We start from the raw sequence: 12342 nt of genomic DNA on the forward strand, positions 1-12342 counted from the left end.
GTGCTATTAGTGTAATGTTTAATATCAAACTGAGAAGAGATGTACAGCAGTATTTCCACCACATGGACGCTGTAGATGTAAATAACCTCAAGAGCCTTGATGCTAGTAACATGTATAAAAATAACTAGGAATTGATGAGGTTTGTTTTTAATACAATTCATTTCATTGTCAGTTTATAAAATCTATTGGGTAATAACGGCTGTGTTTAGCAATCAGCTCACAAAATACCTGAAAATTTAACAGTTAGCTCTCCCGAGCTGGTATGAGCCAGCACCAGCACAGCACTGTGAGTAGCCATAAGGGAATAGAGAGAATTGGATCCATTATTTATAGTACAGGGCAGAATAAATTCCAAATGGATCAGAGACATAAATGTAAAAATAAAATGAAACCATACATCTACTGGGAAAGACGTGGATGAATTTCTCTATAACCTGGGACCAAGGGAAACTTTCTAAACCATGGGTTAAAATCCAGAAACATTAAGGCCGTGAGATCGCACTAACGTCATAAAATGAACTGAGAATTATTGTTCGTTCTGCCTTGTCTGGAACAACATATATAACATAACAATTGTGTTTTTGAAAATGTGATAAGGCGAATTGAAAACCATCCAGGTCTAGAGATCTTTGGAATGGAGTTTTGTTGGCTAGTTTTGTGGGAGGTATTTTTTTTTTTTTGCCTTTTATCAGATTTTTAATTCAAAATTAGCTGTTCAAAGTGGTTTGACCTTTATGGGATAAACAAATTTAAGTTCATGCTGCAGGCTTCGTTTCTTCTGTGGAGGGTTTCTGTTCTGCGGGCTTCTTCTCAGCTGCTGGTTTCTTGGTAGCTGCAGCTGTTTTCCCACCAAAGGCGTCTTCTGCTCCTTAAAGCCAGCAACCTTCTTTCCTTTCTTCCCTACCACAGGCATCTTGCCTGGAACCCCCTTCTCATCCGATTTGGCTTCTGGCGCTGCTGCTGCTCTATCCACCCAGAGCTTATGGTTCTTGGCCTGGCAAAGAACCGTGTTTCAGTGCACAGTCTTTGCATACGGGTTCAGCTTCAACATGACTCTCAGGTGTTTCAGTAGATTCTTCTTCTGGACTCTGTGATGAATCTTCTTGCATGGTACACAGAGGGCTCTTTGGATCTCTCGGCTTGTCAAGATTCTGCTAAGGTCTGTATTGAGCATCTTTTGCATAGGAAGGCTGTAGTTACTCTTGAGGGAGGCAGCTTTACGCCCAGTGCTGTGCAGATCATCTACCTACCTTGCGGAAAGCACTTTCAGTCCAAATGCAGACACATGCCCACCAAGAACAAGTTTCAAGATATTGTTTGCTTACAGTAAGCAGAGTAATTCCAGGGATGATTCTGAAGGCTTTGATGATACCGTTATCCTCCTTATAGATGATGCAAAATCCCCTGCGCTGGATTCGACGATGGTTTCTCCTTTTGCCCTTGCCAGCTCTCATTCACTGAGAGTTATAGACCCTTTTGATATCATTCCAGGCCTTAAGTTTCTTAAGAAGCAAAACAGCCTCCTTAGTCTTCTTGTAGCCACAGAACTGATGGCAATCATTCCAATGTGCCCGCCTTCCACAAGTAACTTTTCTAGTGTGTGGAGTCACGCACTGCATAACGATGTTTCGGTCAACAAAGAACCACATGTACAGTGGTGACCCCATAAGATAATATTGGAGCTGAAAAATTCCTGTCACCTAGTGATGTCATAGCACCATGCATTACTCACATTTGTGGAGGTGCCAGTGTAAACAAACCTACTGTGCAGCCAGTCATGTAAAAGCACGGCACCTACAATTATGTCCAGCACCTAACACTTGATAATAAACAACTACGTTACTGGCTTATGTATTTACTATACTTTTTATTGTTATTTTATAGTGTACTCTTTCTACTCATAAAACAGGGTTTGCTGTAAAACAGTATGCCGTGTTATCTTGGCAGAAGCCTCGTATAACTCTTGTTTATTGCATCTCTTGATTACATCATTTTCTCTTGTGTTCAATTTAATCTTGTGTTATTTTGTATAATAACATGCTGAGTGTACAGGCGTGTAGCCTAGGAGGAATAGGGGGTACCATATAGCCTAGATGCGTAGTAGGCTATGCCACCCAGGTTTGTGTAAGTGTGCTCTGTGATGTTCGCACAGTGACAAATCACCCAGCAATGCATTTCTCAGACTGTATCCCCATTGTTAAGCAGGCCTATGATTATATTTACCATTTAAACTCCCCAGAAGCAGTCTTTCCATGGATTTGCTCTCTTACCCAGGGGTTTTGAGTGGGAGGGGTACAGTGGGGAAAACCCAAGGGTAGCTGGTTGGTACACACCCACCCTCTTCGTCCCTCCTTGTTGTACCCTCCTGCCCCTGCCAGTTCCCACAGCGGTTGGCAGGCTGTGATCGAGGAGGCGATGAGAGCAGAGCAGGAGGTTGTTCAGTCAGCTCTCTTCTCACAGCCCCTGTGGCTGCTGTCCCCACCGGCTGAAGGCTTCTCTCCTTTCCCTCCCCCTCCCCCCGACTCACTCCCCACACAGTAATGCCCAGGTCTTCAAACTCTCCAGGGACTTCTCCACATGTTTTATTGTATCAATTCCTCAAATCCAAGGTTCCCTCTGGCTTCTGTTGTTTCTTTAGGGTTGGTTTTCGGGAAGCAGCCAGTGGCCAGTGCAGTCTGTCGCCCTGGCAGGATGAGAGAGAGTTACAGGATGAGCAGGAAGGGGAGACTCTGGGGCAAAGGGCTGTCTCAAGGAGAGAGGGGCTACCACTAATACCTTTTCTTCTGCATTTAATTTTTATTGTAATTAATGCGTACGCATATAATGTTGGGCTTATAATAAAAACAGCTGTCTTCACCCCCTCCTTCTCCAAAATTCTGCTCTCTCAAGGCAACAGTTTTTGACATGAGACAAAAAGCTTTCTTCTGATGTCTACTTCCACATTCTAACATGCTTATATTACTATTTCTTGATTTTTCAGTGTTAGGTATTATCTTTGGCTTCCTAAAGTAGAAGATGAGGACTTACTGCTTGTGACGGCTGTATTTTCCCTCCCAACCCCAGCCTGCCGACACAGTTACATCACCACTTCTGCTATCGGTATCAAGCGTTTACACGGTCATGCCACACAGATGCGGCTCACACCCGAGACGTGGAGCGTGCCGAGATATTTCCTAACTTACATACCTTTTTATTTTCTCAGGCTTAATACTTGCCTTTCTGCTCCCAATTGTTCGGCGCTCTATGTACTGATCATAATTCTCTGGATACTCTCAACAGAGCTGAAACACCAGGTCATGGCTCTGATTCTTCCCCTCCCCCAGTCTCGTCCCCCTGTGCAAGCTCCATCTTCCTGTTTACACCCAGGGCTGCCAGGACCTTCCCTTCAATATCTTCTTGGGAACGTCCTTTGCCTGCCTCCCTGTGTTTGACCTCCTAGTATCTAATTTTGTGTCTCCCTCTTTCTTGATTCATTTTCTTGTGTGATGAAGAAATGAGTATGTTTAGATTGTTTCCTAAGAAAGGGTCCATAGAGGTAAAAGTTCAAATCTGCCTGTAGTGGTCATTTATCATTCAGGCTGCCTCACATTTTAAACAGCACCATTCCCATCGTGGAAACCGTTTCCCACATTACAAATTCTGCATTCTTAACAAAGAGCATTTTCCCAGGCCACGTTTTCGTGGCTAGATTGCAGACATGTGACTTTGATGCCACCAGTCAGCTGCAATGTGCCAGCGCCACAGTCTGGGTGCAGAGCTGAGTCCTGGGGAGAGAGGCAGGCCTGAGGCTCCCACTTGGCAGGTGCAGGTCTGGGTGAGGGAACACAGCGGGGCTTGGAGAACAAGCTGTGACTGAAGCACTGATGTGCCGGGCTCCTGATCATGCAGCGGCAGAGTTTGGAACAGGCACCGTGAAGGCAGCCTCCCGGCTTCTGTGGGAAGCAGCAGCCCCTCGGTGTGAGCTCTGTGCTGCCGAGCTGGGGATCGCTCCCAAAGCACAGAATGTTTTCTCCCCCCCGGCTGTAAGCTCTCCACCTCATCCCTAGTCCCTTCGGCTTACACTGGTGTCTTAGCCTACTGAGGCTGCTATCGAGAACGCCACAGACTGGAGGGCATAAAGCCAACAGAAACCTCCTTCTCACCATTCTGGAGGCTGGGAATCCAAGGTCAGGGCGCCAGCACGCTTGGGCTCCGGTGAGAGCCTCTTCCAGATCGCAGATTGCCAGCGTCTCGCTGTGCCCTCACAGTTTGGAAAGGACAAGGGAGCTTTCCTGAATTTTGTTTTCATATGGGCATTAATCTCATTCCTGAGGGCTCCTTCCTTAGGACCTAATCACCTTCCAAAGCACCCCCATCACACTGGGCATTAGGATTTCAGCATATGAATTCATTACGGGGGTGGGGGGGTGGGGGGGGGGGGTGGACGCAGACATTCAGGTACAGCAACTGGCTAGAGTAACTGCTGCTGCATTAACCCAGGCGGGCCAGTGCGCCTTATATGTCTAACGGTATCTCCATTCTACTGCAAGACGGAAGAGTTTGATTGAGAACAGATTTCTAATTTGGAAATCAAAAACGAGCATTTCTCCACTGCCTTTGGTTTCTGGTATTGTTTCTGAGAGATCTGAAGCCATTCTTTATCCTGAGGCTGTATGTGATTTACTTCTCTCTAAAGCTATTTTAAAATCACAATGTAGCATTTATTCTTAATTTTTTTTGTATCTTATGTAATCAAATCTACAAATGGTCACATTTTAAAGAGCCAAACAGTTCTATCTGTTGTCTTATGAAAAATAACTGTTTTCTGACTTTGTATATATATTATATTTATCAATATATAATTAAATACATTTTTAACACACATGAAATAGATCCCTACAAGTTTTTAAAAAGTCTCACATTTAGAGGCTATTCATCTTTCCAAGAAAGCATTATACATAAAAGTAGGTGACTGACTTGTACCTAAAAGACTTTAAGGTGTAGGGGTTAGAGATCCCGTAATAATAGCTATTGATGATTTTTTCCTCCCTTTTCATTCACTGGGTGGTAGGATCTGAGCCTGGGCTGGGGTCTGAAAATAGAAAGGGCGTCTGTTTCTCAAGGGTGACAAGTAGTGGTCAGGTGATTTGGGGTCCAGGGTGTTCCTGGTACCAGCTTCCAGGATGGGGCTCCTGACATGGGGCAAAAGCCGGGGAGCGAAACGGACAGAGCTGCAGTCGGAAGCGAAGGAACTGGAACCCCCGCCGTAGACCCACTGTGGCCCAGGCAGGGGCCGTACTGGCAGAGGCCAGCTCAGCCGATCACTTCGGGCCCTATTGAAACCCCAGCAGAGACAGCAGCAGCGGGCAGAGGAAGCCACTCGATGCTGTCCAGGCTTCGATGGCAGCTTCATCTGCCTCTGGTGTGCCCGCTCATGCTAAGCCAGCCAGCTTCAGTGACTGCTCTTCATTTCTCCAGCTATGAAGAAGTACATTTGACTCCAAAGTAGCAAAGCAGTGAGAGAGATTCAAGCAGAATTCTCTTCTGAGAGTATTTTGCATCCTGGAATTTATGTATGGAAGGGGCAAGGGAATGGAAGAGAGAAGCTGATTTTCTGCTTATATGGACACTGGGGGCTCGAGTGTGGTATCAAGGACCCTCCTGAGGCAAAACTAGCTTTTATTCCAGAAACAGTCTGTGACATAATACATACCAGCAACACATATTATATACATATATTATTTATTTATTTAATTTATTTATTTTTGTTACAAATGTTTCTCTTTTGTCCCCCATTGACCCCTTCCTCCCAATCCTGCCCCCGCACCCTTCCCCAGCATTGTTGTCCATGTCCATGGTCATGCATACATGCATATAAGTTCTGCGGTTTATCTCTCCCCTCCCCTCATCCCCTTCCCTCCTTCTGAGGCGTGTCAGTCTGTACCCTACTACTATGTCTCTGAGTCTATTTTGTTCATCAGTTTGTTTTGTTCATTATATACCACGAATAAGTGAGATCATGTGATATTTGTCTTTCTTTGATTGGCTTGTTTCACTTAGGATAATACTCTTGAGGTCCCTCCATGTTATCTCAAAGGATAAGATATCTTTCCTTCTTTTTTTTAAAATTTTTTTCATCCTCACCGGATGACATTTTTCCATTTTTTTGTACAGATAGAGTGGGAGGTAGAGAGAGGAAGAGAGAGAGAGAGAGAAACATCGACGTGAAAGGGACACATCGAGTGGCTGCCACCCGCACGACCAACCAGGGACGGGGACAAACTGCAACCGAGGTACATGCCCTTAGCGGGAACCGAACCCGGGTCTCTCTGGACCGCAGGCCGACACTCTAACCGCTGAGCCAAACCGGCCAGGGCGATATCTTTCCTTCTTACAGATGCATAGTTTCCATTGTGTATGTGTACCACAATTTTTTTTTATCCACTCATCTATTGATGAACACTTGGGCTGTTTCCAGATATTAGCAATTGTAAATAGTGCTGCTATAAACATAGGGATACATCTGTTCTTTCTGATTGGTGTTTCAGGCTTCTTAGGATATATTCCTAAAAGTGGGATCACTGGGTCAAATGGCAGTTCAATTTTTAACTTTTTGAGGTAACACCATATTGTCTTCCATAGTGGCTGCACCAGTCTGCATTCCCACCAGCAGTGCATTAGAGTCCCCTATTCTCCACACCCTCACGATCACTTGTTTGATGATTTGTTGATGGCAGCCATTCTGATAGGTGTGAGGTGATACCTTGTTGTTGTTTTAATATGCATCTCTCTGATGATTAGTGACGTTAAGCATTTTTTCATATGTCTCTTGGCCATTTGCATAGGAGAGATGTCTCTTTAGGTCCTCTGCCCATTTTTTAATATATTTTACTGATATCATCTCTCTACTTTTCTTGACACTAGCAACTCTGGCTACCTGTTTCTATGGACCAAATATATGTGTCTTCCTGCCTTATGCTGAAATCCTAACCCCTAATGTGATGGTGTTAGGAGTTGGGGCCTTTGGCAGGTGATTAGGTCATGAGATTAGAACACCAATGAATGGGATCAGTGCCCTTATAAAAGAGACCTCGGGAAGCTTTTGACCCTTCCCCCACATGAGGACACAGTGAGACAATGAGCATCTATCTAATCCGCACCAGACCCTGACCTTGTCAGCACCTTGACCTTGGATTTTGCAGCCTTCAGAAGTATGAGATATAAATGTATGTTGTTTAAGTCCCCCAGTCTAAGAGTCTTGTGATTTAGTTTTTGGTTTGTTTGTTTGTTTGTTAGTAGTTGAGGATGAGAGGTTAGGGGAGAAAGAAGTGCAAACTGGGAGGGACTAAACTAACATGATTTTCTGTATCCAAAGCTCCACCTCAAGTTGCTCCTATGAAGACAAGGCAGTTTCTACAACTCATGAATATCAAGTTTGTATGTTTGTTCTGTGCAGAAGTGGACTTTTTGTCAAAGGTAGAAAAGTAAAGCTTAACAGCTTAGAGCTGAATATAAGGATCTCTGACCTTAGTTTTTCTGAGCAGTAGCCAAAAACAAAAATACTTAAAAAAACACACACACACACTCAAATCATAAAACCAAAGCCCCAAACAGAGATACTCGGTGCATCATTAGATACACCAGGGTGAATAACACACTTTCTTTTTTTTAAATCTTCATCTGTGGACATGCTTTTCATTGATTTCAGAGAGAGCAGGAGGGGGCTGTGTGTGCCCCGACTTGGGATATAACCCACAACCAAGGTATGTGCCCTGACCAGGAATTGAACCTGCAACTCTCAGTGCACAGGACAGTGCTCCAACCCCCTGAGCCACACCGGCTAGGGCTAGTACCCTCAACAGTGATAAGCTTGATAGGAAAAATGGAGCAATATCAGTCACTAAAGCTTTTCTGGAAATGAAAAGACATAAATAGCCCAAACCAGGCCCCACATCTGTGATGCTCGCTAAATTGCCGGTTTGCTCCATCCCAGCTGTTTGCGAGGTCCTGAAAGTCAGTTTCCTGGCTTTATGCAAGGTGAACCGAACCCACGGAATCTTTGTCACAGTCGATTCTATCACTGTCATATTTGCAGACATTGTATCTGCTGTCCTGACTCCTTGGGTGATGTGGGGCTGTAGCTATGGCTGTGACCAATGAAACACACATTTTTTCTTTGTAATTAGGGGGAAAGGCACTGGAGAACAGTTCCATATAGTAAATGGAAGGTGTAGGTTGGAAATAACAAATGGATTCCAATAAGAGAAGGGAGATTATTGAAATTTGATAACAGTGGTTATAATGGAAGAAATTAAAATATGAGAGGTTTAGCCAAGCTTTTTTTTTTTTTTTTCTTCCACGAGAAAAAGCAAATCTCTAAAGTAAGCAAAAGTAATCAGAATATATCAATTCTAGCGAGAATAAGATCTGGCACTTGGAAAAGGAAGGTAATAATGGCAACAATAACGTTCAGGCTCTGTTATTTTTTGAGGCTGGTTCAATAAAATGTAATGTAACATTAACAATTTTTTGGAAAAAAACCAATCAACTGTTCTTCTCTTTTTATCTGTGGTTCTACATTCCACATGAATTATTCACTGCTGTGGTTAGTCCCTTGTAGGCGATGCATCTCTGAAGAATCCTGGGATGCAAAGTAACACTGAAAGTGAAATTTGCAATGTTTTATTTAAGCACAAATGTTAATTAAAGCGTTATTTATACATAATCATATTTGTTTTTAATCTAAATGCTTCCTCAATTTCAGCTATTGATTTTACTCCATTCAAATCTAGGATTTTTATTATGTATTTTGTAGTCTGGTATTTTATGCCATCTTTTTTTTTTTTTTTTAATTCAAAATACCCTATTCACAGAAAGAATGATTTTTTTCCCACTCACATTGCTTGCTAACCTGTTATCTTTCCAAAGCCTCTGGGGGATGGCTGTGTGCTATTTACACCAAGAGTGAAATCAAGCTGGGTATCAGAGCCCTAACATAATGTTCAGCTTGGCTCAACTTGGGTCTATTTGGTCCAGGTATCTGTATATTTTTTTAAATTTTATTTATTGATGAGAAAGAGAGATTTATTATTCCACTTATTTATGCATTCATTGGTTGATTCTTATATGTACCCTGACTGGGGACTGAACCCCAAACCTTGGAGTATCGGGATGATGCTCAACCAATTGAGCTACCCAGCCAGGGCTCTGTATGATATAATTTTGAGGGTCCTTTTAACTGAGGGCTTTATAAAGATAAATTTTTGAGAATAATGGAAACCAAACCCTGGAATTAAAACTAATAATCAACCTCAGCATTAATAGAGACAGCAAACTAGAAGCAATCATAAAATGGACTTTGATCTCATTTTTCAGTTCTCCGTCCTCTGTACAAGTGGCTTAGGGTATATTTTCTGTTAGGATATCTGTTCTCCTGGGTTCCCCTTTTCCTCATCAACAGCCCATGTTCTTCAATGTCCCAGGCTCTCACCGCTGGAATGGGCCCATGTTGCCATTTTCAGACTGTTCTGGGTCTCTGCATATGTTGGGGTTAAAGCTTGCTTCAGGTCTAGGCTTAGTCTATCATTTCTGGCGACCTGCTTGCGTGTGGAATGCTCTGGACACTACTGATGTCCTACTCTGCTTGTGTACCTGGGAGCAACTCTCCAGCCCCAGGCTCTCCACTCTGTCCTTTCCATCCGAGCGCCTCCTGCACCCACCTACGCTTTTCTAGCTGTGGCTAGGCCTCTCTCTGTCGTATTGAGTGTACTGTCCACCTTTGAGCTGAAAGAGAGTCTCCGTCATGGAGGTCAGGTGAAATAGAGTCCTCCTCTAAGTGGCACCAAGATATTTCCTACTCAATGCCGTTAGACACCCCCAAGCAGCAGAGGCTTAGATGGCCATCTCCCGGTCTACAGTGCACGCAAGGCCTCACTTAGACACAAGGAGGTGTGCGGGCGGAGTTGGGGAGAAAGGCTTAATCCCCCCATAACCTGCCAACCTCTCTCCCTCCCTCTCTCATGACCCACTTCTTCTCTTCCTCTCTTCCTTCCTCATTCCTTCCAATTATTTTGTAAAGAGTTTGACTTCGACATCTCCCTGAATGAGAACCTACACTCCTGGACTGTGGCCGACCAGCGGCTCAGATCACCCCGCGCAAGTGGGAGGCGGCTGGTGCTGCGCAGCGCTGCGGGGACTACCTGGAGGGCACGTGCGCGCCCTGGCTTCCCTGGCAAAAGGCAAGGAGATGCTGCAGCCCCAGACCCTCCAGAGACACATCTGGCCCACCACCCCATCTCTGACCATGAGGTCACCCCGAGGTGCTGGGCCCTGGGCTTCTACGGCCTGGAGATCACCCTGACCTGGCAGCGTGATGGGGAGGACTAGACCTAGGACATGGAGCTTGTGGAGACCAAGCCTGCAGGGCACCGCACCTCCAGAAGTGGGTGGCTGTGGTGGTGCCTTCTGAGAGGAGCAGAGATTCTCGTCCCACGTGCAGTACAAGGCTCTGACCCTGAGGTGGGAGCCACCGCCTCAGGCCACCTTACCCCCTGTGGGCATCGTGGCTGTGCTGGCCGTCCTTGGAACTGTGGTCATTGGAGCTGTGGTGGCTGGAGCTGGGATGTGGAGGAGGAAGCACTCAGGTGGAAAAGGCGGGAGCTAGCTCAGGCTGCCAGCGGTGACAGTGCCCAGGGCTCTGATGTCACTCTAGGGGCTTCTAAAGCGTGAGGCTGCTGCCTTGTGGGGGCTGAGTGACGCAAGATGTGTTCGCGTTCCAACTTTGTGTCTCGAGAACCTTTGATTTCTTTCTGTAAAGGGGACCTGTGTGCGCTCGTCCCTACCAGCACAATGTGAAGAGGTGGGAGGCCGGCCCAGCCCTCCCTCTCCAGTTTCCGCTCGGCAGAGGCAGGGCGGTGCCCTCTCCATCCCCGTCCTTACTTCTACTTCTGGTGCACTGACCTGCAACTTCTCACTGCCTTATTGAAATAAGACTTAGGATACGAATTTGCTTTTTCACTTCTTGCCATGAAGGGTTGATGGGTTAATTAAAGGAGAAGATCCTAAAGATTGAGATGAAATAAATAGAAGCACTGAGAACTTCCCAGGGAAAGTTCTTTGACTTATCATATACTGAACACAGATGGTGGCTTGGTAGCCAGTATTCCCACAATTATTTATTTTATTTATTTTTAAATTACATTTATTGTGGTGACATTGGTTACTAGGATTCCACACATTCTTGATCCAGATAAATCTCCAACTGCTTTAAAAACAGTAAGAAGCTTGAACCCCAGTTCTAAACTACTGAAACAGAATCTCTGGAGATGAGGCCTAAGAAATCTATATTTTGAAAAATCTCCACTCTTTATTTATTTACTTTTATATTTTTTATAGATTGTTTAGAGAGAGAGAGACAGAAACATTGATCAGCTGCCTCCTGTACACCCCCCACCCAACATCAAGCCCACAATCCAGGTATGTGCCCTGACTTGGAATTGAACCAGGACCTCTCAGTCCATGGGACAGTGCTCAATCCACTGAGCCACACTGGCTGGGCAAAAATCTCCACTCTTTAAAAAATACTGAAGTGCCCTGGCCGATTTGGCTCAGTGGTTGGAGTGTCGGCCTGAGGACCAGAGAGTCCTGGGTTCGGTTCCTGCTAGGGGCATGTATCAAAAGAAAAAAAATACTGAAGTGTACATTCAGGTTGGAGAAGCCTACCCCGAACATTGCCTGCTGCAGCCGTGGTGAAGCATGCTACCAGAGACCACACGGACTATTGCAATCTGTTTAGTTCCATAGAACTCTCTCTTTGATGGCCTGCTTAGAGGAACAGAATAGATCAAGTTGAGTGTGAATCGTCACGTCAGGCTGCCGAAGTTCAAGTCCTGATTGTACCTCTGTGTACTCCTGGACTGCATGTTTCAGTTTATTCATCCGTGAAAGAGGCACTAAAAAGACTCCTACCTCATAGCCTTGTTGGATGGTTAAGTAAGAGGACACACAGAAGGCACTCCGATGGCCCTGAGACAGAGTGCATGCTGGTGAGGTATGAGCCATCACTACTATATGAGCATGATCGAACCACAGCGCTGTCTCCTAGAGTTTGAAAGGACTTTAAAAACTGATCTGGTCCTCAGGCAGTTGGGTATTATTATGATCCCCATTTTACCAATTAGAAAGCCCAGGTTCTTGTGATGTGCCTGCCAAATATGATTCAGAATGAAAATAACAATAATTATAATAACCAAAAGAATAACAAGTAATATGTATTGTGTGGTAACTACATGCCAAGCACTGTACATTATATCATTAACCCAGAGCTTTTCAACTGTGACGGTGCACACAGACTCACCTGGAGGG

At 44.8% G+C, this 12342-nt stretch overlaps 2 pseudogenes; one reads left to right on the forward strand and one right to left on the reverse strand.

Annotated features, from left to right (window-relative positions):
* Positions 1 to 755: 755 nt before the first annotated feature.
* On the reverse strand, positions 756 to 1649 carry LOC118642081 (annotated as a pseudogene).
* Positions 1650 to 3863: 2214 nt separating this feature from the next.
* On the forward strand, positions 3864 to 10707 carry LOC118642082 (annotated as a pseudogene).
* The last annotated feature ends 1635 nt before the right edge of the window (positions 10708 to 12342 follow it).

This window comes from Molossus molossus, unplaced genomic scaffold (assembly GCF_014108415.1).
Source record: "Molossus molossus isolate mMolMol1 unplaced genomic scaffold, mMolMol1.p scaffold_m16_p_3, whole genome shotgun sequence".
Taxonomy (NCBI): Eukaryota; Metazoa; Chordata; class Mammalia; order Chiroptera; family Molossidae; genus Molossus; species Molossus molossus.